The following is an 8,819-nucleotide window of genomic DNA, read 5'->3' as shown; positions in this document are numbered from 1 at the left end:
TATTTTTGAATATATTTTACTTACAGTGCTTAATAAGCTAATCCCTCCTGTAATTATTGCACTCGCTTTTATCTCCCTTTCTGTTGTATATTGGTACGATAATCGCTTTTTTCCAATCGTCTGGGACGTCTCCGATCTCGAAACGTAAATTTATCGATTCGCACAGTCTATGCGGTATGCACGCGCCACCGTGTTTAAGCATTTCAGCATTAATACCGTCTACCCCGGCAGCCTTACCGTTTTTCAAGTTCTTAATTATATCCCAAACCTCAGTTACACAGACTTTTTCAATTGAGTTTTCCATCGCGTCGTGTTCAACATCGCAGTTATGGTGTCCTATAGCTTCATCTCCGAATTGTCTCCTAAAATAGTCTCTGAAAGCCTCTAGTATTCCATCTGCATCATATACCATTTCCCCCCTACTATTTCTCATGTTGACAATTTCTGTACTTTTGTTTCCTTTCATTTTTTTATAAAGTAGTTTCCTGCTTCCTTCAAAGTCGTTTTGTATTTTTATCTCTTCTTCTGCTCTAATTGTATCTTTACTTTCTTTAACTAACCGTTTAAGTATCCTGTTTTTGCGTCTATAATCATTTCTACGTCTACTTATTTCATCATTGCTAAGACCTGCGATGTTCAAAGATCTCTTGTACGCTTCTCTTTTTGCTTTTTGGGCAGCCTGAATTTCATCATTCCACCACGCATCACCGGACATTCTTCCTACAACTGCGGTACCACACACTTCGATCGCGCATCTAACAAGGATATCCCGTAACATTGTCCAGGCGCCCTCTAAATCTTTGTTTTTTACACGGTCCTCCCATGTTGCCCTATCTATGCTTTCGATTATCTTATTAATCTTAAAATATGAACACTTTTGGTGAATAGAAGACATCTCTGTGAGGTGGTCTGTCGGTATAAATATATACGAAAGAGTTAAATGTAACATGTACTTAAAATAAAAAATTGTTGCGTCAAAATGTGATATCATTTAAACCAATATAATTCGATATGACGAGGGGCGATCACTCCAACATTCCTGACACATTCACAAAATATTCCCAGACACGTATTATTTCAATATTTCCGAATATTCTAGGTATTCTTGATATTCTTAATAATCTTAAATATTTTTAATATTCCAAAATATTCCGAAATATCCCTAAATCTTCACTAATATTTTGGGACATTTTTAACTTTCCCTTTGCGCTCCAAAAAGTTTTTAAAGATTCCAAATTATTTAAAGTGATTTTAAAAAATGCCAAGAAATTTCAAACAATTTTATTCATTATTGTCTAATTACCAAATATTTTCAAGTATTTAAAATCATTTTAATGAATTTCAAAATAGTTTAACAGAATTTTAAGGGATCTTGTAGCATTCTAATTAATTTTATATGGTTTAATAGGTCGGTAAAGGAATTAAAAATATTACAAAGAATTTTAAATGATTTTAAAAAAATTCGAAAATGTTTAAGGATCTTTATGTAAGTTAAAAATATGTTAAAGTATTTACACAGGTTTTCAGTAGTTTTAAGGTATTTGAAGGGAGTTATTTAATTTAAAAATGTTTGAAGTTTATAAATGAATTTCAAAAGATTTCAAAATATTTATAAGATTTCAAGATATTTTGAATGACTTTAAGATATTTTAAGTAATTTTAAAGCATAGCTGTATGTTATATTTTAGATTTTTTGTTTATACTTGAAGCTAGGCTAGCCGCGAGGCTTTAGGCGAAAATTAAAGTGAATTTATTTTTTGACCGGGAATTTTACAGATTTTTAGAAAATAATAATTAGCTTAATTCTTATATTTTTTAATCATGATATCATTCAGTTTAGAATACGTAATTCGAAAATCTTTCATTTAAAAAATGTTCTATTTTAATTTTTAAGCGTACATTTTTATTTAAAGAATCTTGAAAAGCAGTTTTAAAGACTTAAAAAATAAAAAATTAGAAATTTTTCAAATAGATGGTTTAGGATTTAAAAAAACAAACATTTTTAGTCGATAAAATGTGAGTATAAATTAATTATTAATTTTTAAATTGAACTGTACTTTAAGTATTAAGCAGTAAATAATAATGGATTTTACAATACGATTCGGAATCAGTTCATAATTTTAGAATTAAACATTTTTAAATTTTATAAACTATTTTTAATTTTAAAATAACTTTAAAATAATATATTCGTAATTTAAGGCTTTAATTAAATTTCAAATATTGTTTCCGTTTCAAATATTGCATTTTTAAACCATTCAATTTGAAATTTTTCAATTAGGAAAAATGACAATTATCAAATATTTAGAAATATCTGACTTTCATTTAATAATCCTTAATTACAAATCAAAAACACAAAACTAACCAAAAAACTAAACTTTGAATGTTAAAACTTTAATTACACTATTTAAGAAATTTTAATTTGTTTTAAGAATTGTGAAGGGCTTTAAAAGAATAAAACCGATTTCCTTAAGATTCGTAGAGAAATTGAAAATGATTTTTAATTTTTAAATTAATTTAAAAGAATGTTTAAAAAGATTGAGAAAGATTGACGAAACTATGAAAAATGAATGTGGACAATTTTAAGCATTTTTTTTTATTTTGCCTAATTTTTTAAGAAGATTTAGGAAAAATGTGAATCATTTTAAAAGAAATTCAGAAGTTCTTAAAAAGTTTCAAAAATAATTTAAAATTTGAACAACGTAAAAGAACATTATGATTTTTCAAGATTTTGAAATAAAATTTCAAAGTGTTTTAAGGATTTTTAAGGTATTTGAAATAAAAATAATTTAACGTTTAATTTAAGAAGCTAACTTACTCGAATTTTTTCTAAGGAAAGTAGGTGTTAAATGGTTATTTATACATATCAATTCAAAAATTTAAACAAAAAATTTAATTTTTTTAAATAGTGTAATTAAAACTGTTACGTTCAAAGTTTAATTTTTTTTAGTTTTGTGTATTTCATTTGTAATTAGAAATTTTAAATTGACAGTCAGATATCTCTAAATATTAGATAATTGTTCATTTTCCTAATTAAAAAATGTCAAATTAAATGGTTTAAGAATGGAATATTTTAAACTGAAACAATATTTGTAATTTAATTAAAGCCTTTAATTACGAATATATTACTTTAAAATTACTTTAAAATTAAAATAGTTCATAAAGTTTCAATCGGGTGTTTACATTTGTCTAACTAATAAGACTTTCAAAGTTAAACTATTTAATTTTTAAAGATTAAATCTGCAAATTTTAAAATTATGAACTGATTCGGAATCATCTTGTAAAATCAATTATTATGTACTTTTTAATACTTAAAGTACAGTTCAATTAAAAAATTATTAATTAATTTATATTCACATTTTATAGACTAAAAATGTTTTGTTTTTTTAATCCTAAACCATCTATTTCAAACATATCTAAATGAATTAAAAATTAAAATAGAACATTTTTAAAGTAAAAGATTTTCGAATTACGCATTCTGAACTGAATGATATCATAATTGAAAAATATAAAAATTCAGCTAATTATTTAAAACACAATTATGGTATGGGTAAAATACGCAAACCGTATCGCTGTAGTTGAGCGAGCAATACATTATGGTTAGAATAACCAGAATTATGCGTGTACCGTCAAATTATTTCTTTCAGTGTGGTTAAACTTTCCAAAAGTCTTGTTGGTTATAGTACTTATGGAGAACAAAATATCTTTGATTGACCTAACTAATTTTTTTTTTGTATCAACAAATAACTTTTATTTCGTCAATCATAATTCGGGGAATCAAACAAAAATTGTTTGATTTATCCAAATTTTCATTTGCGTCCAAGAAAACAATTTTTCATTTTTTTCAGTAAAATGATTTCCATTCGAGTCTGTTTGATACTATTTAGATTTCTTTTATTCTTAGTATATTTAAAATGCAACATGTGTCTCATTATTGAGGAATCATCTGGAATGGATTAATCACCTTTATTACGCTTACTCTTCAAATACAGAATATTGCACGACAATGAATGAGACGGAAAATTCATGAAAATGATGGGAGAGGTGGTGGAAATTGTTGGAAAATCGCGTGAGGTAATCAACTGATACAGAATTTTTCATTCAGTACTCAAATAAGGAAATTGTAAATTTTCCTCAAAATGATGCACATTTGCGATATTTAAAAGGAAGCATCGACAACAACAATTCATACGATTCAGAACAGTCTAGCCAGGACGTCAGATCATCAACTTGTATAAAAAGTACTACTGTGGTCGCACCTACGACGTAAGTCAAGATCAGACATATTTATACACTTTAAATTGCTTTAAAAAATTTAATGTTTAACAAAAAAAATTAAATTTTTGCCCAAAAAGATTAATATTCAGTCAAATTTTTAAAATTTTCTATACAAAAAGACGATTTTTCAACAAAACATTTGAATTTTTAATCATAAAGTGTAATTTTAACCAAATTGTTGCATTTTAATCCAATTAAATAAATTGTTTACCAAATAATTAAACTTTTAACCAGATAGAGTGTTCTAAATAAATATATTTTTTCTTCTATCTTTAATAATATTCATGGATGCGTACCGTTAAATATAAAAGTGTCGATAAATAATTATTTTATCTCATCAATGACTTCTTTATTAAAGTTTTAATCTTTTAATGTTTTATTTTTCGTTACTTTTGATTTTTCTGTTTGATTGATTTTATGCACACAAAAGAAAGGTTTTTTATTATTCATATATATATATATATATATATATATATATATGTATGTATATATAAATATGTATATATGTATATATTCAAAGTGAGTTAAATTTTGATTGCTGCTAAATATTTTTATCTTCTATAACTCAATATAGGTAATATCTGCAAAAGTAAAATACACATGGTATAATTATTTGTTACCAAATCATTCCGTTCTTCAACCCACAATGTTTATGAATTTTAAATCATAGATTTTCCTTTATGTCTTACGGTACACATAATTTTAAATAAAATTGGGCCAAAAATAATTTTTTCACAAGATTCCCGTGCAAAAATTGCCAAATGTTTGCCTCATTTCCGTTTTGGGCCAGATCGGGCACACAATTTTGTGGTTGTTAAATTTGGCCCCCTCTAGACCCCGGCTTAACAGCCAAGCTTGCCAGTAGATGGCGCTCCATTAATTTCGGGGACTAAAGTGGGTTGACTCCAAATCGCTCAAGTTTCAATGTAAAGTGTCAAGCGTCAAAAATATTTCAATTATTATTTGTAAAAGTGACAAAATAAGTGGGAAAAAATGCCAAAAGTGAGCACAAGACGAGTGCGTAGGTATTGTATACTTCAAAATATTCCGGAATTACGTGTAAATTTATTAAGAATGTTAAGATAAAACCTAACCTCGAAATGAGGTTATTTATTTATAAGAAAAGTAGCAAAATTAATATTTCATTTGTTGAATGTGAAAACGAATTAGATCAACAATGATGTCATAAACATATTTATTTTCACGTACTTTAGGTGATTTGATACAATTGGAATGTAAATACAACCTTCTTATTTATATTCGCTTTTGTAAAAATAACTTAAAGAGCCAGTGCGATATTATAATCCGCTAATTTCAAAATAAATTTCCACAATTAAATTAAATATAGAAATTGAAAGCAACTTCAATTTAGAAATTAAAACCAAAAATATATTGCAAAATACTTAAATGGTTTATCATTCACAAATGCTGGCTGTTATATTGCGTCGTTTGACTTTTTCCGTTTGCTCAAAAAAAAAGTGTCTGACATACTCCAATTTTTTCATATCGCGATCTTTTAAGATAACCTGATGTTTATATTCTCAAATTTTAGCTAAGCAGGTGATATATTTGATTATAATATTATTTTATTTAAGAATCCCTTTTAATTAAGAATAAGAAAAATAAATTAATATGGGCCCGATCGGGGCCAGGCATGGTTATCTCTGGGCGCAGCGCTTGGGCTTCGATCGGGCATCGGGTTTCATTTCGAGCCTGGCCCCATCTAGATAGTCTGATTTGGGCCAAATTCAGCCCGATCTGGCCCCGATCAGATCAAAATTGGAATTTCTACATGGGTTAATTTAATTAATCATATATTCACAATAAGCAATATTTAACAAAACAACTGACCTGCCGGATGGAATAAGGACACATAAATTTATTCCGATAGGAGTGGGAAGGCCCCTAGAAGCTTTCAAAACCATTGTCGGATTTTAATTTTTAGAAACTATATCTAGATGTAAAATTTCGTATCTTTTTACCCCTTAGGAAAAAGTTTGAGCTTTTTTAATTATCTAATTGAAGCCAAAAAAACTGGCTTTTTAAAAAAAGTCACCTTGCGTCTACAAACTTATTTTCTATTACTTCTATTTCCCCTACTCCAATTTCCCTTCTAATACTTTACTTCCCGTCTCCTTGGAGTTGTAAATTGTGAAATCTATCAAAATTGTATTCTTTATTTTCTTTTTCAGATAAAGAAAATGCTATCTAAAAAATCAATGTTAACCCTGTTTGTGGCATTGGCACTAATTTATAGTGCCATGGCTTGTAACGGATTTGACAGTCCATGCACTGGACCTAATGGTCAACAAGGCAGTTGTTGTGGGGGCATGCATTGTCAGAAAAATGACCCCTCTTGGGCACAAGGGCGGTGTTACTATAATCCTGGAAAGTAACTGATAAATATGAATTACTAACACATACTAAAATGATTATTAAATCATTAAAGAAAATAAAAAATGGCCAAATAAAACATCAAAATGTAGTGATTTTTTTACCTATCCCAATGTATTCGAATGGCGAAATTGCAATACATGTATTGTAAGTGTCATAAATCGTGAAATTACCGTCCAGCATTCCAATACAAGTGTTAGATCGGTTAGAAGACGAAAATGTCGCACAAGGAAAGCACGGAATTAATGGAAGATAAGAAATTCACCGAATGCCTGAAATTTACGAAATTCATCCAATTCAAGAAATTCACGGAATTCATGACATTCACGGAATTCATAAGAATAAAGGAATTCACGAAGAGGCGGAATTCGCAGACATAATGGGATTCAAGGAATTAATTAAATTCACCAAATTCATGGTATTCGAGAAACTCGCGGAATTGAATTTAATCACAGAATTAATTAATTCAGGGAATTTACGGGATTCACGTAGAGGTTGGAATTCAATAAATTCATGGAATTCGCTGAAGTCGCGAAAATCATGGAAATGAAGGAGTTCACGAAATCCAATAAATTTGCTGTATGCATTGCATTCGAGAAATTAGCTGAATTCATAGAATTCAAGGAATTTGCGGAATTCATGGAATTCCCAACGTTCAAAGAATGAACGGAATTCATGTGATTCATGGAATTCATGGAATTAAGGAATTTACGGAACTCACGGAATACGCTTAATTTATGGACTTTACGGAATTCGTGGAATTCAAGCAATTCACGGGATTAACAGCAATTACTGAATTGAGATAATTCAGAAAATTTGTGGAATTCATGAAAATCAAGGACTTGGTGGAATTTGAAAAATTATCGGAATTTATGGAAGCCAATAAATTCGCGTGATTCATGGAATTTGCGTAATTCAAAGAATTTTCATAATTCATGGCGTTCATGGAGTTCGCAAAATTCATAGAATCGAAGAAATTCACGGAATTCAAGTAATTCATAGAATTTAAGGAATTCAGGGACTTCGTGGGAGCCCATGAATTCCACGCATTGCGGGAATTTCGTGATTTCATTGCATTTTATAAATTCCTCGAATTTCATGATTTTCTTGAATTTCGTAAATTCCATTGAATACTACGGTTTTTTTGAATTTCGTAAATTCCATGAATATCACGATTTTCTTGAATTTCGCGAATTAGTTAAATTCCGTGAATTGCATTAATTCTGTGCATTCCGTAAAATCCATGCATTCCGTAATTTCCATGGATTACTCGAAATCCATGCATTCCGTAATTTCTATGAATTCCGTGTATTCCATACATTCAGCGACTTCCAGAATTTCTGTGAATTTCATAAATTCCATGAATGTTTAAATTTGATCAACTCTGTGGAGTTTTTTAATTTCGCAAATTTCTGAAATATTATGAATTTATTGAGTCCTGTGGATTTATGAAATTCTGTCAATTCCTTGATTTCGACAATTTTTGGGATTTTGTCAATTCCGAATAAGTATGCACACATATTTATATGCACACACACATAAATACACATGTGCATATATACATATATATCTTTTCGTTTGTGTTGAATTGATAAAATCGAAAGAATTCAAAGAATTCATGGAATTAAGGAATGTGCGGAATTCACGGAATAAGTTTAATTTATCGATTTTAAGGAACTCGTGGAATTCAAGGAATTCAAGGAATTAACAGTAATCACAGAACTTAGGTTATTTAGACAATTTGCGAAATTAATGGAGTTCAAGGAATAGATGGAATTTAAGGAATTAGCGGAATTTATGAAATTCAAGAAATTCGCGTAAATCATGGAATTTGCGGAATTTTTCGAATTGATGTAATTCGTGGAATTCACGAATTCGAAGAAATTCACAGAATATAAGTAATTCACGGAATTTAAATAATTCCAGAAAATTGTCGGAGGTTCTAAGAAGTCCGTGTATCCAAATAATTCTGTGACTTCCAGCATTTTTGTGAATTTCCGATTTCGTAAATTCCATGAATTCCCAAATTCCATGAACTTCGTGAAGTCCACTAAATTCGTAAATTTCTTAACTATTATGAATTTCTTGAGTTACGTGAATTCTTTGAATTCTGTCAATTCCTTGATTTCCGTGAATTTTTTGGATTCTGT

General features: G+C 28.9%; 1 long non-coding RNA gene across 1 annotated transcript; it reads left to right on the top strand.

Moving 5' to 3' along the window:
* The first annotated feature begins 4,039 nt into the window (after positions 1–4,039).
* LOC117167545 lies at positions 4,040–6,756 on the top strand. Its single transcript, XR_004466406.1, has 2 exons — positions 4,040–4,263; positions 6,468–6,756. It is a non-coding gene; the product is annotated as an uncharacterized LOC117167545 (long non-coding RNA).
* Positions 6,757–8,819: the final 2,063 nt, after the last annotated feature.

This window comes from Belonocnema kinseyi, chromosome 2 (genome assembly GCF_010883055.1).
Source record: "Belonocnema kinseyi isolate 2016_QV_RU_SX_M_011 chromosome 2, B_treatae_v1, whole genome shotgun sequence".
In the NCBI taxonomy this organism is placed as follows: Eukaryota; Metazoa; Arthropoda; class Insecta; order Hymenoptera; family Cynipidae; genus Belonocnema; species Belonocnema kinseyi.
This window is presented reverse-complemented; position numbering and strand designations above follow the sequence as displayed.